The sequence below is a fragment of the Pan paniscus genome, chromosome 20 (assembly GCF_029289425.2).
Source record: "Pan paniscus chromosome 20, NHGRI_mPanPan1-v2.0_pri, whole genome shotgun sequence".
Taxonomy (NCBI): domain Eukaryota; kingdom Metazoa; phylum Chordata; class Mammalia; order Primates; family Hominidae; genus Pan; species Pan paniscus.
In genome coordinates this window covers 34,443,802-34,470,670 of record NC_073269.2, presented here as the reverse complement: position 1 = coordinate 34,470,670, position 26,869 = coordinate 34,443,802, and the positions used below count along the sequence as shown (strand labels likewise).

Genomic DNA, 26,869 nt, shown 5'->3' with positions numbered 1-26,869 from the left:
TGATGAGAGCTGAGTGACTGACAGATGAGAGGGCAGTGGCTGTGAAGAGGGAGAGAACTGTGGTGGGGCTGGAATTTGGATGTAAAGGGAGACGCTCTAGCAACTCAGAGAATGGAGCATCTCAATAAAGAAAATATCAAATACTCACGCACTGAGCTTCTTTGAAGCAACAGTGAGCTGGGAACACTAGCACATGAATGAAAGAATGTTCCAGCGATACACGATCAGAATGAACCCCACCATAAGTCCCAGCCTTCCTGCCACAAAGGAAGAACCGCGCAGCCGAGGAAGCTGGAAAGGCCTGCCGGGAGAGAAAAGCCCTTTGGCTTGGAAACCGCAGCATTTCAACATGCCAGTGCCCAAGTAAACCCTGGCGGAGAAGAGAGCAGCTGGCGCAGAATCTAAGGTCCACTGCTTTCTGTCTCCTTGAGGAGAACCCCGGCTGAACATCTTTGGGGCATGAGGAGACAGAGGTCTCTAAAGTACAGTGAAGGAATGGCTTTGTTGTGATGAGAGTAAGGAAATGATTGTCCCGGGCAAGTACATTGCCTCCATGTGCTCCACCTCCACATTCTGCTCGCCACAAGGGCCTCCTGGCTGGAAGAGGGACTGCTCTGTTAACTGAGGTGGGCCCGGGGCTGGACAGGTTGGAGCAGGTGCTGCGGCGCCCTGATCCGGGTTCTAGGCGAGCCTTTTGACCTCACTCTGCTGCAGGCTCACATGCTTGGGACCAGTCAGAAGTGCTGGGAGGGAAAAGGCGTGGCATCAGCCCTCAGCTGCTGGTGGATGGGGCTGGAAAACACAGACCCCAGCTCCCCCTGCTCCACAGGCTCCCAGGATTCTCCAGGGCTTGGACTCTAGGGGCCACAGTGGTGACCTGTGTGACAGCCTGCCCTCCGCTGGCTGCCTTCTGTCCCTGTCTCATTCCCACACTCTTCTACGATGAGATGCTGGGCCACCTCCCAGCCAGTTGTTGCTCTCAGTCCCCTGTCTCTGTGTCTGCTCCTGGGGGAACCTGGCCTGAGACAGCCATGTATCACAAAATGCACTTTGAGCCTCCAGCAAAGAAAACATCTGCAAGCTCTGGGCCGAGAAATCTGGGGATGGAGGCTCTGAAGACGAAGCCCAATCTGGGGAGGATGAAAGTCAGGATAGTTTCGGGACAGATTTTATTTATGATGTATTTTTTTAAGACAGGGTCTCTTGCTCTGTTGCCCAGGCTGGAGTGCAGTGGCACAATCCTAGCTCACTGCAGCCTCAACCTCCTGGGGTCAAGCGATCTTCCCACCTCAGCCTCCTACTCAGCCTCCTATTCATGTGTCACCACACCAAGCTAATTTTTATTTATTTTTTTTTTTGGTAGAAATGAGGTCTCACTATATTGCCCAGGCTGACCTTGAACTCCTGGACTCAAGCAATCCTCCTGCCTCAGCCTTCCAAAATGCTGGGAGAGGCATGAACCACTGTACCTGGTAAGATTTTACAAAGAAGGAAGGAAAGAAGAAAGAGAGAAAGAAAAGAAAGGGAAGGAAGGGAGGGAGGAGGAAGGAAAGGAGGGAGGCAGGGAGGGAGGGAAACCTACTTAAGATGGAACATGGATTTGGCTATTGCCCGACTCATGGACTTTCAGGGCTTTTTTCCAGTTGTTGAAAGTAACATTTTTGCATGCTCTCTCTCCTTATTTTTCAGAAAACCATTGTATACTTAAGTGTTTAACTTTTTGTTTATTGGTCTCTTCGTGACCACACCCCATCTTTTCCCAGTGAAAACCACATCGAGAAAAAGGAAAGAAAGTGTGTTCTAACAATGGGTGGATACTGCCATGGCCTTTGGTGGGCCATGCCCTGTTTTGGGGGCTCTGAGGGGCTTGTCTGCTGTCCCTGGGGTACCAGGATTGAGCCTTTCAGAAAGAAAAAAGCCCGAAGTCTCTGAGAGGTATGAGAGTTTCAAGAAGTGAGGGCCGTGCTGCAGAGCAGCGCAAAAACTTTAATGAGCCGCTCCCGACACCTGCATTTGTTTTAGCAGGTTTCTCAACAAACAAGGCCAGAAGCCATATGCAGATCAGCTTCACGGGTGACTCCAGTCAGCAGAAGCTGTGGCTGCAACTGTGGGGACTTAGAGGCATTTCTTGCAGGGATGCTGGCAGAGTCCGCAGCTGAGCCACTGTTCTATAATCCTGCAGCATCTGTCCCTGGAAGGGACAGGGTTTTCTTGTTGGGACAGATAATAAGAGAGAGAGAGACAGGGAAAACACATTTGTAAGCTTTGTGGTTGTACTCATTTCCCTTTAGGAATCTGGGGTCTCAGATTTTGTTACCTTAAATGCAAGAACAGATTGCTTTCTTCTGAACCATCAAAAAGAAGATGTAAAAGTAGAAAGGCCTTTTAGAGCCTAGTGCTGTAAAATATTCGAGTTTTTAAAGAGGGGCTGGAAATGTTGATTTTCGTGTGAACTCACTCCATTTTAAAATGTTGGCTTCCTTCCTTCCTCCCTCCTTTTCTTCTTCTTCCTTTGCTTCCTTCTTTTCTTTCTTCAAAAACTGTCCAGGTAAAAACAATGTTTTAAAAAACAAAACAAGGCCGGGTGCAATGGCTCATGCCTGTAATCCCAACACTTTGGGAGGCCAAGGCGGGTGGATCACCTGAGGTCAGGAGTTCGAGACCAGCTTGGCCCAACATGGTGAAACCCTGTCTCTACTAAAAATACTAAAAATTAGCTGGGTGTGGTCATGTGTGCCTGTAATCCCAGCTACTCGGGAGGCTGAGGCAGGAGAATCGCTTGAACCCAGGAGGCAGATGTTGCGGTGAACCAAGATTACTTCATTGCACTCCAGCCTAGGCAACAAGAGCAAAACCTAGTCTTAAAAAAAAAAAAAAAAAAAAAAAAAGCCTGTGGGCTAATTCAACAGGTAGGTAGTCAGTTTGTAACCTCTGACCTGTGGAATTATGTTGGAAAACTTTGGAACATTGTAAATGGAAAACGAGAACTGGGCTTTTGTGCAGTGCAGAGACAAACTCTATCCATTCACAGGTGTTTCCTTGCCCATCACTGTGCCAGGCCCTGGGGACTCACAGTTAGTGAGCGGAAAACAGTCCCTGCCAGCCACAGGCCTCTTCTCTAGAGGCAGATGTGGCTTAGGGTGTATTTGGTTAAGGCAACAGCACACCATTTTAATTTGCTTTAAGCAAAAGTGAGAATGTATTGGAAAAAACCCATGATCCTGTTGCTTTTATTGAACCCATAAGCAGCCAGGCCTCATGAGAACCTGGAATCAGGGCCTGGAAATCAGGATAACTCTCTCTTCAACATTGATGGTTTCCTGGTTCCCCTTGCAATCTCTCTCTCTCTTTCTCTCAGCATCAGGTACCTGCACGGCATTGATCTAGCCCTTCCTAGAAAGAGTGGTTAATAACATAAACATCTCCTTACCCTCTTTCAGAGAGATTGCATTCTCTTGAGAGGGGAGAGATGAAAAAGAAATAAATAAAGCCATCTGATGTCATGGTGCCTGTCAGGAGGGAGACTGCAGTGGCTCTCGGGTATAAGAAAGGTCTGCAGTTGCAGATGGAGGACGGCAGAAAGCCTCTCTATGGAGCCGACACTTGGTCTGAGATCTGACAAGAAGGAGCGGGAGTGACACGGTCAGATTTATGTTCTAGACAGATGACCCTGGCAGCAGGAAAATAAGGGGTCTTTCTATCCACAGAATCTGAGGAAACAAAGCTCCCACTAAGTCAACTTGCTAATAAGGAAAGGATTCGTAAAGGTTCGGCCATCAGGGTCACCTCATCATCTTCAGTCAGCCTGGGCTTATTTGCACCTTAAGCAATCAAAATCAGCTCTCATGTATGTAGTATTTTTAGAGTTTGTAATGCATTTTTACCTTCAGTAATGTATTTATCCTCAAAGTTCTTATTCAAGGTGAGCAGGGCAGGAACTGTCACCATTTTACAGAAGAGGACACAGAGACCAAAAGAGACCATGTTGGCCGGACGTGGTGGCTCACACCTGTAATCCCAGCACTTTGCAAGGCCGAGGCGGGTGGATCACGAGGTCAGGAGATCGAGACCATCCTGGCCAACATTGTGAAACCCCATCTCTACTAAAAGTACAAAAATTAGCCAGGCATGGTGGCATGTGCCTGTAGTCCCAGCTACTCAGGAGGCTACGGCAGGAGAATCTCTTGAACGTGGGAGGCGGAGGTTGCAGTGAGGAGCAGAGATCACACCACTGCACTCCATGCTGGTGACAGAGTGAGACTCCATCTCAAAAAAAAAAAAAAAAAAAAAAAAAAAGAGACAGTGTTATTTACCCTAGCTAGTGGGCTTAGGACCAACCTCCTCCCACTGGACTGTTAGAGCAGGTAGTTAGGCAGACAGGAGCAGGGTGGGAGAGCCCCCACCAGGAATGTCAGGCGACCAGCAGGTGAGGGTCAGGTGGTTGTTACACTGTCTCTCTCTAAAATAATAATTGATTGCAGGCAGTACCAAGAAAAGGCAGTCTCCCAATAGATAGAAAAACCTGAAACTGGTGATCAGCAGCTTCCCGATAAGATCTCAGGAGTTGGCAGGTGGCCTCAAGTATGTGCATTAAGAAGCAATATAGCATTTAACTGGTCAGTGACCAAACGACTCAAGTGAGCATGCGCACAGCCACAGCTCTGGTAAACACACCGTGCATGCAGCCCCTCCCAAGAGCTTAGGCCACTGCGCATGCAGACAGCTCACCCCAAAGGAAGAAGCAGAAGAGGAGAGATGCAGTTCCCTGGAAGCATGCCAACGTGTAAAACCTCAGTCAAAGGTCAAACTGTGCTCTTGAATCTTTCCAGTTGCCCACTTGGCCCTCTTCCAAGTGTATGTTACTTCCTTCCATTCCTGCTCTAAAACTTAAAAAAAAAAAAAAAAAAAATAGAGACAGTGTCTTGCTATGTTGTCCTAGCTGGTTTCAAACTCCTGAGCTAAAGCAATCCTCCTGCCTTGGCCTTCCAAAGTACTGGGATTCCAGGTGTGAGCCACCGCACCTGGCCCCTGCCTTAAAACTTTTTAATAAACTTTGGCTCCTGCTATAAAACTTGCCTCAGTCTCTCCCTCTACCTTATGCCCCTTAGTCAAATTCTTTCTTCTAAGGAGGCAAGAATTGAGTTGCCTCAGATCATATGGATTCACTGCTGCTAACAGGACCACTCTATCAAGTGCACTTGGTCACATTACTAAGGAAAGTGCCACCTAAGTCTAGAATCAGGGTTTTCCCCTGCGAGGGTCTCCTGTGGACTGTGTGGGAAGGTGAGCCTTGCTGCTTTCGTTCTAATGAATCTCGGAGCTTAGCAATGAGACCCAGAAATGCTAACCCACCTCCCTTACCCAAAAACCCAGAAGTTTGTTCAAATCTTAAGAAAAACTCATTTATTTATTTATTTATTTTGAGACAGGGTTTCATTCTCATTGCCTAGGCTGGAGTGCAATGGCGTGATCTCGGCTCACCGCAATCTCCACTTCCCAGGTTCAAGTGATTCTCCTGCCTCAACCTCCCGAGTAACTGGGATTATAGGCATGCGCCACCATGCCGGGCTAATTTTGTATTTTTAATAGAGATGGGGTTTCTCCATGTTGGTCAGGCTGGTCTCGAACTCTGACTTCAGGTGATCCGCCCACCTCAGCCTCCCAAAGTGCTGGGATTGCAGGGGTGAGCCACCATGCTGGGCCAACTTGTTTTTAAAAAAGACTTTTGTCTTTCAGGGCAAGAGATTCTGGATCTCACTCTATCACCGTTATATGTTACGTGTCTGAAGTCCCACAAACAGCCTCCACACTCACTCATTTTCTGTACATCCTTGTTGTGCACAAAATGTCACAGATAACATTTCTTCTTAACCAGAGCTATACCTTAGAATCACCAGGGAAACATCTTGAAAATTCAGATACCTGGACCCCTCTGCAGACCTGGTTTGTGGTGACCGCAGGCTTATGTCTTAGGACAAAGTGCTAGTTAAAACCCACGAATCTGCATATGCACCCCAAATCTGGATTTCCAAGGGTGTGTTTGGAAGCATACAAGATACATCGGATATTAAGGGCTATTTGAACAAAGGTGTATGTTCAAATAGATTTTAGCTCTAGAAAGTCTTGCAGCAAAGAGACCTTCGCATTTGTGAAGCCCAGCTTGGGCTGGTGGGCCTTGTGAATCTGCTGGAAGGGTTACATCTGCTGCATTCAACACGGACGCATTATCGAACTTATCTGACCAGAATGTGAGCCTCTGAAGGATGCTGCCTGTCCCAGAATGCCTTTGGGGGTTGCTGTGTGAGAATTTGGTCCCTGTTGTTCTGCTGTGAGGAAGCTGCAGTGGAACTGTGTCGACAGATGTTTTGGTTACAGCTGAGTTAGTTTAATACACAGTGTCCCTTGCTGTCATCTCTTCAGGTCCTAAATTCAGAGAGTGAGAATTTGGACGGTGAGTTCAGGCAACAAAAGCAAGCAACTTGCTTCAATCTGTTTGGTTCCTGAGGGTTCAGAGAGTGGGAGGTTCACCTAAGGAGGGGTGTCCCTGGCACTGCTGGTTCCTGAGCTCTGACAGTCAGATTTTGGAGAGTGAGAAGTACCTGTAGTCAGAAGAGAAACTTGAATACAAAAGTGTTTGGGATGTTCCAAAGAGCAGTCTAGACCATCGGAAAGCTGCTAATAGGATAGTTTTCATTATTTCAGATGCCAGAAGGCTTGGTTATAAATAGAGGGTTGGGAGTAGAAGAATGAATAATGCAGACAGCCCTGAGATGCTAGCAGCCATCTTTCAGGTACTCTTATTTGGGAAACAGGCCTAAGACACACTGGAGTGAGAGAAAGAGGAGAGAGAAGAGGGCAGAGGGAAGAGAAAGGAGAAGGAGGGGAGAGAGGAAGCAGAGGGGTTAGAGAGGACAAAAAGGAGAGAGAGGAAGACTCTCTTCGTCCCGCTTTTTAGTCTCCAGCTTAGACAAGGACACAACTGAAGGGACATCTGAGCACCCAGCAGGGTTGCAGAAAGCAGGCTCTGGATCAGTCACTAGACTTCACCATCAGGGGCGAACAGTTCTCACTCTGAAAAGCAGAAAACAGAGAGGTGGGGGTTGGGGTCCTTGGGCGGTGCTTGGAAGCCAAGGGGCTGGGAAAGAGACATCATAAACCCGGCACATCTCATGAAGGGGAAATTAGAGGCCCTGGTCCAAACAGAGCATCCTTCAATACTGTGGCCGAGGGTGCACTGGAGCCTCATGGGGGCTGTCTGTTGGGCTGGGCTCTGTTGCCTGCCTGCCTGGAGAGAGGGGAACCTTCCACACAGGAGCATCCAGCAGTGAGCCTTCTTCCAGTTGAGGCTGACGGTGAGCAAATTGTCTACCTCTCACTGTGTTTCTTGTGAACAAGTAGAGGCCACACATCACATGTGTGAACAAACAGCCCTGCAGCTATACCCACAGGATAGTTCAGAGGTCGTGGGAGCCCTTGCCCCCTAAGTGTGTCAAAAATTACCGCTGGTTGTGTGTGTGATGATTTTTTTACAAATTTTAATAGTTATAGATTTACTTTAAAGTGAATTTAAATATATACAAAATATACACCTATGATTTTTTTTTTCTTTTAGGATTTTTGCTCCCTCATTCAGCTAAATCCAGGTTCTTGTCTCGTGACCAGAAAAAAATGAGTCACACAGACACATTGAAGGGTGAGGAGGGTGGAATTTATTAAGCAAAAGGAAAGCTCCCAGCAAAGACGGGCTCTCCAAGCAGGTTTTCCCTTCACAGTTGAATGCCAGGGCTGCTGCACAGCAGGTGAAGAGGCCCAGGCTCCTCCGCTGCATAAGACGTGAATTCCTGGTGGCTCCATCCATTCTCCCAGAACACAGGTGGGCATGCCCAGGCAAGCCATAGGTAGTATCGGAAAAGGCAACATTTGATTGGTTGAAAGGCATTATTCAGAAAGAATCAATCGGGAAAGGGCAGGCAAACGGAGGCAGAAGTTCTCCTTCTGGGTCATGGGTTTCATCCCAACCAGCGGTCCCGTCTTTCAGTCCTTAGCCTGTTTTAGACTTGAAGGTGGGTTTCACTGGGGACCCTTCTCTATCTGTCTAGGCATTTGGCTGCCTCCTACCTCTATCACTATAACTTAATTTTTTTTCATAAAACTTATAACCTTTTTATTGAGCCAAATCTTTAGGAAGTAGTTTTACTTAAAGTCAAGTTAAAACTGTTTAAGGTAAATAATAGTAGAAGAGACACAAAGATAGGGATGCAATTTGGAAGGTGGATTGCAGGTGGCCGAAATGCCTAACAAGCCCCACTTCCTTGACTCAGCTGTGTGGCCTTGGGCAAATTATTTAACTTCTCTGTTTCAGTTGCCAACCTTTGGAAACACTGGACTATCAGATATTGCATTCCTCCCAAGTGGTAGGCCATGTTATGTTTGGCAGTCCCCAGATGCACCTAGAACCCAGCCTGTCACTGAGGTTCCCCAGTAACAGGTTTGATTAGGGAGGGATGTGGGAGCAGAAAGGACTGACCTGGCTGTGTCCTCAACCCACAGAGCTGCCTGGGGGAACACACTGCAGCTGGGCCTTCCTCTGCCACACACCTTTCTCTGCCCCCAACTTATACACAGCGTCTGAGTGAAGCTAGGGCCACTACGCATGTATGTCCTTCCTCTCAGGCCGCTATTTGGGGACCTACCTTCCCTGCTTGCTGCTCTGTCGTGGCCCACAACTGTGCCTCTTATTTTTGTCTGAGAGTGACCCATCTCATCTCTATGAATAAAAAGGTGATAGAGAGTGGCAGGTTTGTAGACCACGGTGCCAGCCTGGTGTAGCCTCTGCGACTTTAGTCATGGAACACAGCCAGCCAGCACTGCTACCAGCTGTGTCACATGAGCAAATTACCCGTCCCACTAAGCATTGCTTTCCAGGAAACAGGAACCCAGAATGGACCTTCAACTAGCTGTGGATCAGTGTCTTCTTACATGGTCACCAGCACTGAACACAGAATTTTAAAATCTTGACTAATCTGATATTATCCTACTTACAATGTTTTATGTTAGTGTGGTTGATTATTTTCCTCATGTGCTTATCACTTTCATTTTCTTCTGCTTTGTGAATCATTTTTGTACTTTGACTCTCTCCCCTGCAATTGGTAATGTTAGAGTATTTCTGTTTGCTTTGTAATCATTTTTTTTCTTTTAGAAAAAAGTATTTAAAAAGTTCTTCTCGGCCAGGCATGGTGGCTCATGCCTATAATCCCAAAACTTTGAGAAGCCAAGGCAAAAGGATCACTTGACCCCAGGAGTTCAAGACCAATCTGGGCAACACAGTGAGATCCCATCTCTGAAAAAATTTTTTTAAAAATTAGCTGGGTAGGGTGGCCTGCGCCTGTAGTCCCAGCTACTTGGGAGGCTGAGGCAAGAGGATGGCTTGAGCAGGAGGTTGAGGCTGCAGTGAGCCATGATTGTGCCACTGCATTCCCACCTGGGTGACCCTGTCCCTAAGAAAAGTAAAATATGGGCCGAGTGTGGTGGCTTATCTGAAATCCCAGCACTCTGGGAGGCTGAGACTGGCAGATCATCTGAGGTCAGGAGTTTGAGACAAGCCTGCCCAACATGGTGAAACCTGGTCTCTACTAAAAATACAAAAATTAGCCAGGCATGGTGGCGCACGCCTATAATCCCAGCTACTCAGGAGGCTGAGGCAGAAGAATCACTTGAGCCTGGGAGGCAGAGGCAGCAGTGAGCTGAGATCGCATCACTGCATTCCAGCCTGGGCAACAAGAGCAAAACTCCGTCTCAAAAAAAAAAAAAAAAAAGTAAAATATGTATCCACAAATTTAAATTATAAACTACTTAAAACAAGTTCTGCTTAACATGGCTTCTGGACATGTGCACAGATAGTAGCTGATTTATGTGCTTCTCTCTATTGGCTCTGTCATTGCTGAGTCTGTTTTTATTGAATAACTTTTATTCTAGTTATTTTAGTTATATTTCTCTTTTATATGCCTATGTAGTAGTTTTTCCTACTTTTTTACTTTTTATTTTTTGAGATGGAGTCTCACTCTGTCACCTAGGCTGGAGTGCAGTGGCACGATCTTGGCTCACTGCAACCTCCGCCTCCCCAGTTCAATTGATTCTCCTGCCTCAGCTTCATGAGTAGCTGGCATTACAGGTGCCTGCCACCACGCCCAGCTCATTTTTTGTATTTTTAGTAGAGATGGGGTTTCACTATGTTAGCCAGCATTGTCTCAATCTCCTGACCTCATGATCTGCCCACCTCGGCCTCCCAAAGTGCTGGAATTACAGGTGTGAGCCACAGCACCCAGTCCTACATTTTATTATAAAAAAAAATTTAAGACATATACCTACCACCTTGATTCTGCAATTCACATTTTATGATGTTTGTCATTTTACATATCTACTACCTATGTGTAGTAATTTCTACATGAAACCCTGGATGTGGTGAATCTACATTGTTGATTGCTGGATTTAGTTGTCTTGCTTCAAAGGGTGTTTGACTTAGTCCAGGCAGTCAAGTACCTGAGCTCGAGCTCCCTGAGGATTACTTGGATCCCTCTGGGACTGGTGAAGCTACTCTGGCTTGCGTTTACAGCAGCCTTTTCCCCAGGCAAGCTTATTTCTGCCACTACTGCAGAATCCTTCTGGGCTCTTAACTGAATGCCTTGGATATTAACAAAGCCTCTCCACCCCACCTGGTTGGAGCCTGAAGGTTCTGTAGCCCTGAGTGAGCTCTAGGAATGGTCAAACTTACAGTTCTCTGGTCACTCTATGCCTAGTTTTGTGCAGTTTTTTGTTTTTGGGTTTTTTTTTTCCGCAAAAGTGAAATTTACTGTTCAGCAACAGACTTGAGGAATCCTTTCTTGGTGTATGTTTCTCCTTTCTGCTTCTCTGCCCTGCAAATTCCAGTAGCCTCAGCCTCCTTGAACTCTAATCTCTGATGACACACAAGGAATTAACTGAGAATTATTAAAGTCAAATATTAAACCCTACTTCAAAATTGTCGCATATAATTATGCCTAGCAAACTACAACATCCCCTTCCTTTTTACTAAGGGTGTAATGGAGGCAGTTAGCCTGACATGGTTCACCATTGTCTTCTGCTGTTTCGTTCAAGTATTGCCACTGTTCCTCTTGGTCTCACGCTATCTTTGTCTCACACGTTCTCAATTCTGAGACTCTTGTGTTAGGACACTACTTTTTCTCCTTTTAAAAAAATGTTTACAGTAAGAAATTGCAAAAAAAAAAGGAAATATACAGATCCCGGCTCTTCTTCTTAGTTGAAGGGCATGGTCAGAATTGATATCTGTAACTGCCCTAAGGCAGTGGTTCTTAACCTCGCTGCATTTCACAATCACTGGGGGAGCTTTTCAAAATCTCACCTCCACGTCACCTCTAAGACCAATTAAATCTGGATCTCTGGGCATCCTTTTTTGATGAAGCTCCCCGCAGTGATCCCAGTGCGCCGCCAACACTGAGATCCACTCCTCTACATTCACCTGGGGCTTGGTTTCCATCAGTGCCATGTCCAGAGATGCCCCACTTCCCTCCAGGGGAGTGTGTAAAAAGCAACTAGCTGGTCACTTAATCATTAATGCTCGTGGGAGGCTGCAGCTCAGCTCTGCTCTGTGACCAAATATCCTTTGCCTAGGCATGACTTTGAGTTCCATCCTGTGTTGATGAGATGGGGAAGGATTTCCTCGATCATTTTTGGTGGAAATAGTCATCCCTAAAAAGGGGTTTGCACTGTGCTTAAGAACTCTTGTTTAAGGCAGTCGACAACCTCGACAGCAGCTCAGTATGGTATTTTTGGCATTTTTAATTTTCTTTAAGTCTTATGGTAAGTGTATGAGGTAGGGATGGTTTCAGACACGGGACACAAGGATGCATAGTGTTGGAGAGCCATGCTCAAGGCCACACGCTGTTCTAAGGCCCAAAGCCAGTGTGCTCTCCCAGTGTTTTTGCTTCTGTTTCTTCCTCTTACTCCGGCTCTCTGTCTTCTACATTGGATGTCTTTTCTGGATGGACCATGAGCATGTCATGGATCCTGGAGAAAAAACTTGGAATATTGAAGGATAATTCTTCTATTCAGTCTAAGGATTTCCTTTACTTGGCAATCAGTTCTTACTCAGGGCTGTCCAGTGGCACCCTGCATTTGATGGTCATACTAGGCCTGATGGGATTTAGGGAAAAACATCAATTAGGTTGGAGAAAAAAGAGGACCCTATAAACATTAAGGGGAGGGATAAACATGCTCATGCCCGGCTGTGGGAGGGGGAATCCAGCCATGATGGGGGAACTTGGTAGCATACGTTAAAATAACTGTGTGTGCTCCGTGAACTAGTGATTTCACTTGTAGATATCTGCTCTAGGAAGACACTCAGCAGTACCTTAGGGAGAAGGTGTGAACAGGGCTCTCCATCACAGCATTATGTGGAATCTGGAAAAACTGAAAACAAGCTAAATGTTTATTAATAGTGGAATAGATAATGATTTAATGCTGAATAAATAATGACAAAGTTACCGTGGAGTACTACATACAAGCTGACAAGAATAGACAGGCTGAGCAGGGTGGCTCACACCTATAATCTAGTGCTTTGAGAGGCCGAGGTGGGAGGATTGCTTGAGGCCAGGAGTTTGAGACCAGCCTGAGCAACATAACGAGCTGAGACCCTGTCTCTACAAAAAATAATTTTAAAAAGTTAGCCAGGTGTGTTGGTGCTCGCCTGTAGTCCCAGCTACTCAGGAGGCTGAGGTGGAAGAATCGCTTGAGCCCAGCAGTTCAAAGCTGCAGTGAGCTATGATCACACCACTGCACTCCAGCTTGGGTGACAAAGTGAGATCCCATTTCTAAAAATTAAAAAAAAAAGCATATATAGGTACTAATAAGACTTTCAAGATAGAATGTAATGTAGAGGAAGTAAAGCTTTAGAGCCGAAATGACAATATAACTCATTTATATAAAACAAAACCAAGAAAAAATTAAACAATACATGTGTATGTAAATGCATAGAAAATTCTGGAAGAGGCATGCACTAATTTGGTAAGAATGGTTATTTCTGAAACGGGTGGGGCCCTGGTCTGAAGAGTGGGTGGTCAAAGTGTGCTTTTACTGAGTGTTTGCTATTACTTTTTAAATGAATGTTTTAAGTTCCTGAACAATGATGGAGTACAGTTTCCTTTAGAAACAGGTGAAGCATCTAACCAAGGTGGACTTTTATTCTGTGCAGCCTGCCAGGGCTGTGGCATAGCCTCAAGAGTGAAATTCTTATGGGAGCTTCATGGAACCTATCTCATCCTCTCTCATTCCAGGCCCATCCTCCCTCTAATTTGGCTCAAGGGCCATCCAGCCGTACTAAATAGGATCAGGAACAAGCTTGTAATTGTCTTGATTTCAGCAAAAGTCAAGTGTGATTCAGCAGGTGGAGGGCACTTGACTTTTCCAGAGTGCTATTCACAGGGGTTCTCAGTTCGCTGCCTGTGCCCTCAGAAGGATGAGCAGGGGCCATCACACCCCAAGGGTTTTGAGGAGCTATTTGCAGGCTGTGGGCTGGGGGAAACCAAGGCATGGCCAGGCCTCTGGTGGAACTCATGGCAGATCATGGAGAGTGGATCTCGGATTCTCATCCTGCCTTCTGGGCCATCGGCTTGTTCTTCCCTTCACCTGCATTGCCCTTGCAGCTACTTTCTGCTTAGCTACTCAGTGTCTGGGGTTCTGGTCAGCGGGCTCGGTCATTGATTTGAAAAAATATTTACACTTTTTGAGAGTAGAGAATCTTGGCTGTTTTGAGCACTGATGTATTTTAAACACTTGTTGTCATGCCTGGCACACCGTCAGTGCTCAGTAAATATTTGTTGAATGAAGGAAGGAAACATTTATCAAGTTTCTACTGTGCATTAGGACTATGCAGTGGGGTGCAGTAATGGTCAGTACAGATGCATTCCCCACCCTGGGGACTCAGTAGTGAGCGAGAGGAGGGCAACCAGCTCATCAAGGGTGGGAGGAGAAACACTCCCTAAGGAAGCCACACTTCTTATGGACACTGAAGGATGAGAAGAATCAGTTTTAAGACAAGCAGGGAAGAGAATTCCTGGCAAGTGGAACAGCAAGTGCAAGGGCCCTGAGGTAAGAGCCAGAAATAATAAAAATAGAAGTAAGCCCCATGGGAGGAGGGGGACAGATGGCAAAAGATGAACGTGGGGGATGGGCAGAGATGGCTCCTGCAGCCCTTGAGTCTTGGATTTTAGATTTTGATAACAAAGAGTACATGCCTGTCATATGGGAGACCCCAAATGTGTGTAATTGCTGTGTTTAATTTTACCACTCTCTTTGTCCACTTGGGCTGCTATTATGAAATCCCACAGACTGGGTGACCTACAAACCACAGACATTTATTTCTCGCAGTTCTGGAAGCTGGAAACTCCAAGGTCAAGGGGCCGGCAGATTTGGTGTCTGTGAGGGCTGCTTCCTGGTTCACAGATGGCGGCTTCTTGCTGTGTCCTCACGTGGCAGAACAGGACAAGGAAACTCTCCCAGGGCCTTGTGTATAAGGGCACTGATCCCAATCATAAGGGCTCTGCCCCATGACCTCATCACCTCTCAAAGTTTCCACCTCTTGCTTCCATCACAGTGGGGATTAGGTTTCAACATATGAATTTTGGGGAGACAGAAACATTCAGTCTACAGCAAGTATTTTTAGAAACGCTCCACTCTCGCCTAATTTATTTCAACCCATGGTGATGTCTCCAGTGTGATATTGTTGCATTCTCAATCATATTGTGTTACTTGTCTGCCCAGCAGATTCTTCTCTAGTGACCTTCGTGCTCTGCCCCTCCATGTGACTTTGTTGAACCTGACCATTAGGCAGCTCCCTTCCCCTTCTGGGAAGGGTCCAGGATTCAGAAAGACCAACCAGAGTGCCATAGTCTTGCCCAGTGCTTAGTGTGTGCAGGAGGAGCAGGTGACCCAGAGAGCCAAGCAGAATTGATGTAGGGACTGATGGAGACACAAGAGAAAGAAGGGCTCTGTGTTTCCTCCCCCATCTTACTATCTTCCAGCCGGGGCCTGCCAGTGCTTCTTTTTACTTCACCTTCCTGGCTGCTTCCTTCTATGACAGCTTCAAGCCTAGGAAGCTTCTCTGGGGGAGCAGGGGGTGGGCGGCAGTGTCTTGGTGACATTGTTTGCATCCCTGGATCCAGCCATGCCTGAAGCATGAAGTCGATCCACTGGACGTATAGGAACACAATTTGTTGCTCTAATCTATTCTGTATATGTTAGTCTTATCTCTCTAGATAGATAGGTGGGTGGCACATGATAGACAATGCCCACATCTAAGACCGTGTTGTTTATGTTTTTGTTTAGTTTTTGTGAGACAAGGTCTGTCACGCAGGCTGGAGTGCAGTGGCATGATCATCGCTCATTGCAGCCTCGACCTCCCATGCTCAAACGATCCTCCTACCTCAGTCTCCTGAGTAGCTGGGACCACAGGCATGTGCACCACCCCGTCTGGCTGATTTTTGTATATTTTGTAGAGATGAGGTTTTGCCATGTTGTCCAGGCTTTAAAACTTTTTTTTCCGGCTGGGTGCAGTGGCTCACGCCTGTAATACCAGCACTTTGGGAGGCCGAGGCAGGTGAATCACAAGGTCAGGAGATTGGGACCATCCTGGCTAACACGGTGTAACTCCATCTCTACTAAAAATACAAAAAATTATCCGGGCGTGGTGGCACACACCTGTAGTCCCAGCTATGAACCAGAGGCAGAGTTTCCAGTGAGCCGAGATCACGCCACTGCACTCCAGCCTGGGTGACAGAGTGAGACTCTGTCTCAAAAAAAAAAATACCTTTTTTCCTCAGTTGCAGGGCCTAGTACACTGCCCAGCATACAGCAGATGCTCAGTAAGTGCCAATCTAGTTACTACACACAGAAGCTAAGCTGCTAAGTTCACCAACAGTATGATGAATCATTTTAGTCCTGAGTTAATCAGTGTGTTGTAAGCAATTCAAACTATAGGCCCATATTTCAATATCAGTGAGACTCCATGAGCTAAAAATTGTTCCTTGGATTGAGTGATTTGTTTGAAGGAGCATTTTTTCCACTCTCCAGGTAATAGGGTGAAAGTGGAGAAACAGAGATGGAATAAAGTTTTTGAGGGAAAGCAGACCATGGGACCTCCGCTTGGCACCATGCCACGTGTCAGGCATTTTATTTTCCCAGCTCTTCCTGTCTTGGGTACACACTTGTGTTTCAGTCTCTTTAATCTATTGGATAGCATGTGTATTAGTCTATTTACATACTGCTATAAAGAACTGCCTGAGACTGGGTAATTTATAAGGGAAAGAGGTTTAATTGACTTACAGTTCACCATGGCTGGGGAGGCCTCGGGAAACTTACAATCATGGTAGAAGGTGAAGGAGAAGCAGGCACCTTCTTCACAAGGTGGCAGGAAGAAGTGCCAAGCAAAGGGAGAAGAGCCCCTTATAAAAAAAAAAAAAAAAAAAAAACCATAAGATCACGTGAAAACTAACTCACCATCCTGAGAACAGCATGGGGGAAACTGCCCTCAGGATTCAATTATCTCCACCTGGCCCCACCCTTGACATGTGGGGATTATGAGAATTCAAGGTGAGATTTGGGTGTGGACACAGCTGAGCCATAGCAGCATGTGTTTTGGGGGCAGGTGAAATGGATCACACCATTTCCATTTACTGATGTGCTCCGTGCCACGTGAGCTGTGCTGTGGGGCTCTCCCTCTCCCCTCGCTGTGGCCCGGCTGCAGCTCTGCCAGCGTCACTGGCTGTTGCTCCTCAGCCTTTTGTTTATTAGAAAATCCTGGGGGTGATGATTTGATACATTTGCATATTAGCCTCCTTGATTACTGATGTTGATTTTTTTTTTTTTTTGCGTTGTGCATGCAAATCAAATGGTTAGCATAAATCTAAGCAAATATTTTTTCTATATCCTGGAAAGACACATTGAAGGCAGTTGTGTGTGGGAAGTGTGTGGGAAGTTCAGGGGCAGTGGATTTTAAATCTCAGCACCCTCACCAAGCCATCTGCTTATAGGTGAAAGCTAAGTCACCAGTTCAAATGTCCCTTAAGGGATGTGGAACAGGAAGCCGGTGGGGCTGGCCCAGGAAACCTGCCAAGCCAGCAGGGGCCAGGAAGTTGCTCGAGCGCATGAGAGCCCTTCCTTCTCCTTCTGTGGACTGTGGGTACGAGTCACGTTAATCACACCCTCAGCTCTCAGCGTGCTCTCACTGGCCATTGGGGCAAGATCCCTCTCCCATTTTGTAGATTTCTCTTTCCCGTATTCTCATTGCACTTCCACACCCTCACGTCTTCCCCGCTTCTCATCTTGTGTTTGGTATTGGTAATGTGCTGGAGAATGCATGCATCCTTGTAAACTAGGTAGAGCTGCTTCCGGCATGCATTTTTGATTTACACAAAAGCTGAGCTTAGGCTCTAAAGCCTGGCTACTCAAAGTGTGGTGTGTGCCCCAGCAGCCTCGCCTGGAGCTTGTTAGAAATGCAGAGTCCTAGGCCCTGCTTCTGATCTGTGGAAGCAGTCCCTGCATTTTAAGAGGGTCCCTTAGTGATTTCCTCTGTGATTCAAGCTGGAGAAGCTCCCACCTAGATCTTCTGTTTCTTCCTCTTTCTACTCGGTAATAGACGGTTCAGCTCTATCTGTGCTGCTCTGCGTGTAGCCTTCTGGCGTGTCTCATGGCTTCATTTCTGTGATGTGCATCCACACTGTTTTCTTCTGCCTCCCCCTGTGATGGCACTTCTCTGGTGGCCATGATTATATTAACAGATTCTTGCCTGCTACCCAGACAGGATTGTTAGCTCCAATTTGGAGCAATCAGATTCCTCCTCCAATGAGTTTGTGTCTGGGTATGAGCTGTGGCCTCCCAGCCTGAGGAAATATTTCTCTTGCTGGAGGGGAATAAAAGCGTGAGAGCTGTGATGTGGGCCTAAGCTGGAAGAGTGGACAGGGAGAAGCCACAGGGGAGGGGCAGGGGTTAGTGTGACAATGTTCTCGTTCCCTCCTGAGGTCCAGCAGCCAGCAGCTTCCCTGGTGTACTCTCCAGCCCCTAAAATGTACTCTTCCTTTTATTTCACTTTTTTGAATTTTTTTTTATTGTGGTAATATATATGCAACACAAAATTTACCACTTTTACTATTTTAATGCATACAATTCAGTAGCTTTAAGTGCATTCATGTTGTCATGCAGCTGTCACCACCGTCCACTTCCAGAGCTTTTCCATCATTCCACACTGAAACTGTCTCCCTTCCCCTTTTCTGAGGCCAGTTTGAGTAGGTTTTTAGTCTGTGTCTACCATGAACTCTAAATAAACTTTAGGAAGCAGGAATCCTTGGCCTGCCAGAAACTCATGAGTGATCTGAGGACAAGCCTGTGGGCCGGAAGTGACTTATCGATGAAGAAGGTCCACGACTGCATCAGGAGTTCTCAACCTCAGTGCAGGGATGGGCTTCAGGCGGCACAGGATGTCTCCGAAATCAGATGGAGCATTGGGTTTAATAAGTGCTTATTTTGAGGGGAGAACCAACAGCTTTTATCAGCCTTTCAAAGGGTTTTAAAAGCTAAGAAATGTTACTAATTGATGAGTTTGATGATGACAATAAAATTGTGTTTTCTTTATTCCCACAACCACTCAGCACAAACTTCACAGCAAATGTGTGGGCTTTTCCCACGCTTTTCTTCAGTGGATCCCAACCGCATGTCCTACAAGTCAATTCTGCCACTATCTACTTGAAGTTAGGGCAGATCCCACAGGATGAGGGCTCAGTGCCACATGACTGCCCCACTTTGGACGAGAATTGCAGGTAGTAGGTTATCACCTACACTTTAGATCAACTGGCTTTAACTGGGGTTCCACAATTTGCTAGCATGGCTCCCAAAACTCAAGGAAACACTTACATTTACCAGTTTATTATATTAATAATGGATATGGTGAAGAATGCAGATGAACAACCAGGTGGTGGGTCGCATACAGCCAAGGATGTGTGGAGGGCAGGGGGCTTCAGTGCCCGCTTCAGGACCTTCCACACATACAGCAACCAGAAGCTTTCCAAACTGTCTTTTTTGGGTTTTATGGAGGGCTTCGTTACAAAAGCATAATTTGGGGGTTGTTTTGAGACAGTGTCTCCCTCTGTGCCCCAGGCTGGAGTACAGTGGTGCAGTCATGGCTCACTGCAGCCTCAACCTTCTGGGCTCAAGCAATTGATCCCCCTGCTCAGCCTTCCCAGTAGCTAGAACCACCATATCACCATATCTGGCTATTTTTTAATGTTTTTTGTAGAGACGTGGGTCTTACTATGTTGCGCAGGCTGGTCTTGGACCCCTGAGCTCAAGGGATCCTCCCCTCCCCCCTCAGCTTCCCAAAGTGCTGGAATTACAAGTGTGTGCCACTACATCTGGCCCAAAAGCATGATTGACTAAATCAACTGGCCATTGGTGATCAACTCAATCTTCACCTCCCATCCCCTTCCCAGAAATCAAGGAGTGGGGCTGAAACTTCCAATCCCCTAATCACATGGTTGGTTCCCCTGGCAAGCAGCCCCCATCTTGAGGCCACCCAGGAGCCCACCAAGAGTCACTTCATAAGAACCAAAGAGACTCCTGTTACCCAGGAAATTCCAAGGGATTTAGGAGCTCTGTGTTAGATAGTCAATGGCTCAGGAAATTCCAAGGGATTTAGGAGCTCCGTGTTAGATAGTCAATGGCTCAGGAAATTACAAAGGTCTTAAGAGCTCTGTGCCAGAAGCAAGAGGCATGGGGTAAAAAAGTATATGTATATATGTCTATTTCTTATTATATCACAGTGTCACAGATTATCTCTTCCTTTGTTAGGTAAAATGAGCCCTGGGGAGTCACAGCCACTTAAAACACAGTCCGCGCTTTCAGTGAGTCTAGTTCTCAGAGGGGAAGGCTGTTAGTGGTGGGTGTGGAAGCTGGGAAATGAAGCCACTGGGGAAATAAATTGGGGAAGGCTGCCTGGCAGTGGCTACCTTCAGGGTATGTCAGAAGACCCAATCTTGTTTTTAGTGAGTGCCCCAGGGAAACCTGCATGAGACTGGCAAGTTGTGTCCAGAGGACTTTCTCCAACGTGAGTACTGGGCCTATCTCCATCTGTTCTGCCTCCAGCACCCAGGACCGCTCTGAAGCTCTGTGAATTCAGCAGGCTGGGGATCCCCAGGCTGGGGCTTCCTGGGCCTGGAGTCACACATGCCTGCCTTTGAATCCTGCCTCCCCTCTTATGCTTGGAACCTCTGGAGGGTCACTTTACATCCCTGAGTCTCAAGTTCCTTATCGGCGGAATGGTGATAGCCAAGCAGCCTGCAACTAGACAGGGTTGTGAGTTTCAGAGAGGTTAACACGTGTGGGCACATCTTCAGTGGAAAAGTCAACGGAGGCCTGGCCCCTGAAGGTGTGCAGAGTCCACACCAGTGATGCACCATCCGAATGATCTTGAGCAAGATGCTTAAGCTTCCAGAGGCTCAGTTTTCTCATCTATAAAATGGGACTAATAATATTACCTATGTAACAGCGCTGCTCCAAAACGATATGAGGAACTCCATGTGTAACACTCAGTGTCTTACACATGGAACCTTCATGAAAGTGTGAGCTATCATGTGAGGCAATGCAGAGGTTGGGAAAATGAAGTGTTTTCCGTAGTCTTTCTATTAGCAGACGTCACAAGCTTGTGGACAAATAAAAACTGTCTGTGGAGAGCTGACATGTTTTGTTTAGCTCAAAATATTGGGGGAAAAAAGTCCACTTGTCAACAGTGAAAAATGAGATTTTTCACATTTAGAGGAGTCGTGAATTTCAATTTTAAAATATTTTGGAACAAAGTCAAAAGGTGTAACAGCCGTGGGCCGAAGCCAGGCAGTCGTGACTTAGAGGTGTGTGCGCTCCGCCTCCACCCAGCCGGCACTTCCGCAGCCTCCACTCAGCTCACTTTCCTGTGCGTGTTCCTGGCCTGGCCCCGTGGGCTTTGTGGCTTATGACTCTGTCTTAAAGGACTGTGTCCAGTGTAGATCTGGGATATAAAAAGGTTTGAATGAGCCTAGAGCAAGCTGAGGCTAAAAGGATCGAGACTTTATAATGGAATCTAATATTTTAAAACAAGCTTTTCTTATTTTCTTAGCTATAAAAGCATTTGATCAGCAGACTTGCCTTGCCTCCAGCCAGAGCAGCTCTAGCAATAGCTCAGCTGTCTGTGTTCCAGGAGCCCTGACTGCCTCCGCTGCTGCCACCAGCTCTGCAGACCAAGAGCCCCCACGTGCGGTGCTAAGTGACAGGAGGAACGGTGCACCTGGGCATGGCTGGGTCAGGTCCCCTGCAGCCCGGCTTTTCCTGTGGAGCCACGTGGTCTGCCAGTGTGGGCAGTCAGTGCAGACTTTGCCCAGGAGAGGCTGAGACAGCCAGTGCCTCCTGACCCTCCTTGGCTGACTGTGGCTCACAGCTCCTTGTGGCCTCTCTGGTGAGGTCCTAAGTGACTGAGCAGTCAGCTATGTTTTGTTGTGAGACTGTGACCGGCTTGGAATTGCACTGCTCAGTATTTGTTTTTGTTTTTCTCTGCCCCTCTTTCTCCCTCATTCCTGCTTCTTTCTTTGGGATTGCACCTCCAACAAAGCTTTAGCCTGTAAGCTTTTGTCATAGGCTCAGCTTTTTAGGGCAACTGGAATAAAGTGTATATGTTCATTGCAGACAGTCTGTAAAATGCTGAAAAAATAAAGACCGTAAAATAAATCACTCATAATCCTAACATCCAGTGATAGTCAAATGATTGTCACTGTGAGTCTTTCTCCTCCTTCTCCCCTCCTTCTCTTCATCTTCTTCCTACTCCTCTTCCTTTTTCTCTCTCCTCATTTAAACAGGTGAGATTAGGAGAATTAAGACTGAGATAAAATAGCTTGAAAAGACATGGCTTAGAGAGGATCTTATGCTTGTCTTGCTGTAAAGAAGAGGGTTTTATAGTAAAGATGCTGAATAAAAGGACAATATATTAAATAACAAATTCAGAAGGAGAGGTTAGGTGCATAAAAAAAGTTGAGACTGCCAGAAGCGTTCTGCACTGAAAGGAATTCCTAGGAAAGAAGGCTGTGGCATCCCCACTGAATGAATAAAATATGGGGTTTCAGGGATAGGAAGAACAGAGAAAATCAAAGAAAGACAGAGAGAGTACAGAGCTGCTCAGGGCAGCACCTTTTCTGGCAGAAGAAAAGCAGCCACAGAAAGCTGGCTCAAAAGGCAAGCACTTGATGAAAAGGCAAAAATCAGAGAAGGAGAAGTAATGCAAATTGAGTTTATTTATTTTTTTATTTTTTTGAGACGGAGTCTCTCTCTGTCTCCCAGGCTGGAGTGCAATAGCACAACCTCATCTCACTGCATCCTCCACCTCCCAGGTTCAAGTGATTCTTCCTGCCTCAGCCTCCCAAGTAGCTGGGACTACAGGCATGAGCCATCACGCCTGGTTAATCTTTGTATTTTTAGTAGAGACGAGGTTTCACCATGTTGGCCAGGCTGGTCTCAAACTCCTGACCTCAGGTGATCCACCTGCCTCAGCCTCTCAAAGTGCTGGGATTAGAGGCGTGAGCCACTGTGCCTGGCCATTTGTTGTTTACAAAAAAATTCATATATAATTAATCGTACTTTGAATTTTCATAAGAGGTTGTTTAGCAATGGGGAAAACAAATTTTAAATACATGCGTGTCCTATGTAAATACATTTATGATAAGACACCTGTAAGTGTCAAAGGATGCCCTAGGTCTGTGGACATGGAGGCTCTATAAGGTGAATATAATAACAGCAGTACAGGCGCCCCTAGGCTGAGTGCTTCCTCACTGGTATTGTTTGCTAATTGTTTCTGGAGGTGACTGAGGATGGATGGCAATAAAAGTTTGGGGAAATATATTTTTGATTGACCCCAAAAGGGTTTTGCTGCAAAATTTAAATGAGGTGAGCATAATGTAGGGTTTATTCTCCTCAGGAGGACTCTATAGATTTTCTTATCCCATTTACATCAATAGCAAGATAATTTATCTTGATTACAGGGAGTACTGAGGGAAGTAATTGTCATGTGCTGCTTATTATAGTGCTTCCAAATAAATCCCAAACTCCAACGATATAGAGGTTTTAAAACCAGCCACAGGGCGTGCACAATGGCATTGGTTTCAATAATCAATAGTAAATGATCCAGGAATCAGAGATGCTTTCTTAGAGTGATCATAATGGCTTCTATTCCTTTCCTTTCCAGCTCATTAACAATCAGCTTTTAAAAACATGTCCAACCTGGGTGGCACTTTCATAGGAAGGAGCTGCCACCTGTGTGTCAGAGCCCGGAGTACTGGGTGACCGCAGGCCAGATGCACAGCCAGGAACTCCGTCCAAATCAATGGCCTCCTGTACATTTTAGGTAACACCTCCTAACCTGTGTTTTGGTCTTTTGTTTTGTCAGGATAGCCACTGAGCAAGCCTGTAAGGCTATTGGTCTGCCCATTCTGGTTTCTTCACCAATGAGAAAACTGGGACCTGGGGAGTTTGCAGAAGCCATCCAAGGGCACCTGCTTCTCACAGCACAGCAGCTTCCTGCAGCCCTCCCTCCTGTCTTGTTTCTCCCTTGGTTGAGAGGGGAGGCCAGAACCAGATGCAGGCAGTTCCAACAGTAATGAATTGCTCTAAGGTGTGGAGCCAAGAACCGGTGACAAGGTCAGGAAATTCCATCCCAGGACACTGACCCAACTAAGAGACTGTGCATGATGGCTAAGTTCAGAGCTCTGAGGAGATGGTAAAACTCATTTGCAATGAAACAAGATATTTCCCAACTCTGCAGCCAGGTGAGTAGGGTGTTTGCATTATTGGAAATTGGTTTCTGAAATATTTGGCGGAGGAGGCTGTGAAAGGTGTTTGCAGATGTCAAACAGCACCCCCTGGTGGAATGCAGTGGCCCTGAGTCTTGGTCTGGCCAGCCTTTTTTTTTTCAATTGTGTAAATTTAAGATGCACAACAAGATGTTTTGATAAACATATTTATAGTGAAGTGATTATTTACAGATGAGCAATTTAACATCTCCATCTCCTTCTATAGTTTCCTTGAGTGTGTACACACTAACAGCACCTAAAATCGACTCTTTCAGTAAATTTTCAATATACTCTACAATATTAGTAAGTGTAGTCCTCTTGCTGTACGTTAGATCTCCAGACTTATTCATCCTACATAACTGCAAGTTTGCACTCTTTAACCTACATCTCCCCACCATTTCCTTGCCTTCCCCACCCCTGGGAGCCACTTTTCTTCTATTCTGTTTCCTCCTTCTTCCTTCATTCTTGTTTCTTCCTTCTTCCTTCTTCTCTCCTTCTCCTTCTTGTTCTTCTTCTTCTACTACTTCTTCCTCTCTTTTTTTCTTCCTCCTCCTCCTCTTCTTCTTCTTTTTCAGACTCCACACCTCAGTCGACTCCACATCTCAATGAGATCATGCAGTATTTCCTGTGCCTGACTTACCTCACTTAGCATAATGTCCTCACTGCAGTCTGGCATCAGGCTGCAGCCAGCTCTGCCAGCAGGGCCAGGGGCCTAGATGGACAGCTGGTCAGGGAGGCCTGCTGGGTGCCCCCTTCCCCTCAGCTGCACCTGGGCCCCAGGGGCTCTGGCCTCTCCTGGGGGATCCCATCTCATTCAACCCATGAGCAGTGGAGGAGGTGGTGCAGTGAGCCAGGAGAGTGTTCCAGTCATTTTGACTCATAACTTACACATTCTTGTCCAGCACCTCCTGTGCCTGCCCTGCATCCTCTCAGCCCCACCTCTGACTCCAGCCACAGCTCAGACAAGCACTCTATGGGCTTTCGCCTGCTTCCCATGGACAGTGGCTCACCCCAAAGTACCCTTTCTCTGAGGGCTTTGGAGAGACAGGGGGATTCCATCATGAGGAGTGCTGGAAGAGGTCTTTGTGCAGCCCCCGTGCTCCTGCTTGGTGGCCCCTCAACCCTCCCACTGTTCCTCCACTCTCCCATGTTAGGGCCCCTTCTCTTTGGGCCCCCATTCAAATCTTCATATATATATATATTTATATATATTTATATATATTAATATATATGTATATATATTAATATATATTTATATATGTATATATATATTAATATATATAAATATATATGTATATATATATTTATATATATTAATATATATATGTGTGTGTGTATATATATATATATTCTTTTAATTCAGCAGGGCTCTTGGCTGTTACTTCCCTCTGGCCTGGCCAGAGACTCACTTATGTGATCTCATGAAGATTGGCCCATTGTGCTCAGCCACCTTCCGGCAGCCACGAATGGGCAGACACTTTGACATTCCATTTGCCCGTTTCATTGCTCCTCTCCTGACTTGGGAGGGAAAGAAAGCAGTTTAGACATTTGCTTTGGTGTGTGATATGAATTATGCCACTTTCTCCCTTCACTCTGTAACTTTAGAAATATTTCAACAGTCATTTATATTTGTGTTAAAGCTCACTGAGTTTCACTTTCCTCAGCTGAAATTTACCAAGTGCCTGGGCTTTCCCAGGCCTCGTGCTCCAACAAGTCATAATAAAGTAAATTGGCAGCTACCAGATAGTGCTGCAGTGCTGACGAGCCAGTGCGCAAAACGCTTCAGAAGCACAGGGGAGGGAGGGAGGGTCGGGCTGGGGGCACCAGCTTCACCCTGGGAAGTCACCCCCCAGCCCTGGCCCTCCCCATCCCAGGCAGGCTCCACAGGAATTAGTGTCACCTCATTCCCCCTCCCTGCTGTCATTGTCTTTTCTGGAAGAAGAGGCTGTGAGGTCCTTGCCAAGCTCAGCAGGTTGGCAAGGGACCCCGTCATTCCTGCTTTGTCATTCCCCTGATGATGGGGTTCTATTTCCCAGGGCAGGTGCTGGGGAGGCAGGTGGAGCAGAGAGAGAGGCTCATTTCCACTGAGGAGAGAATGCCTTCCAAAGGTCCCTGCCTTTGGATTCAGTTTGCTGCTCTTCTGCTTGGGAACCAGCTCTACTATGGGCAAGGCAGGGATTCTGCATGAGGAAGAGGGTGCTTACCCCCCCACCCCATAGACACTGCTGAGGGCTGCCAGGAGGAGGCAAGCCAAGGCCCTTCCAGCTCTGCCTTTGAGGCCTGTGCCATGCTGAGACCCTCTCCAGGCACAGGGGCCAAAGCACAGGGCTAGGACTAGGGTGTGCTAGGCACATCTAGAGACAGGGTGTGGTTCTCCACTCTCCGGGCCTGTTTTCCCACCTTAAAAATAGGGCAGAGAGAAGCCTTGACTATCAGATTTGTGGGCTCCCACCTAGTTCCTAATGCTCCGGGGCTCTGTGGCAGGTTAGTAGTGAAGGATTGTGGAATAAATGCAGAGGAAAAACACAGAAGTGAATAGAGATGAGAGGAAGTTGGCGAGGGGAAGAGAGAGGGGGAAAAGAGGCAGAGAAAAAAATCAAAGAGGAGAGAAAGTGGGAATGAGAGAGGAGAGAGAGAGTAAATGAACAAGAGAAGGAGGGAGAATATGAGTAAGTAAATAACAAGGACAGAGTACTGTCTTCCCTCTGGCTAGACTCCGCCCTGGTCTCCATGGTGATGGGATGCAGAGGGTTGAGGAAGGCTGCTCTCACCCCTCCTGGGGTGAAGCAGACCAGGTCACAGCAGCTGGGCAGGGCCTGATTTGGTGGCCTTCCCTGTGCTGTGCCTGCCTTTGGCTGGTGGCAGGGGTGGGATGCACTCTGAGAAGATGCCTCTAACCATCGTTGTGGACATGACTGACACCCATCCCAGGTGGCGCAAGGATTGCCTCCTTGGTCTTCCAG

General features: G+C 46.7%; 1 long non-coding RNA gene across 1 annotated transcript in view; it reads left to right on the top strand.

Moving 5' to 3' along the window:
* Nucleotides 1–310: 310 nt before the first annotated feature.
* Nucleotides 311–26,869, top strand: part of LOC129394834 (uncharacterized) — a 30,973-nt gene continuing 4,414 nt past the window's right edge. Inside the window, exons 1-2 of the long non-coding RNA XR_008622176.2 lie at nucleotides 311–1,472; nucleotides 23,504–23,882. This is a non-coding gene — a long non-coding RNA (uncharacterized LOC129394834). The remainder of the gene's footprint in view (nucleotides 1,473–23,503; nucleotides 23,883–26,869) is intronic.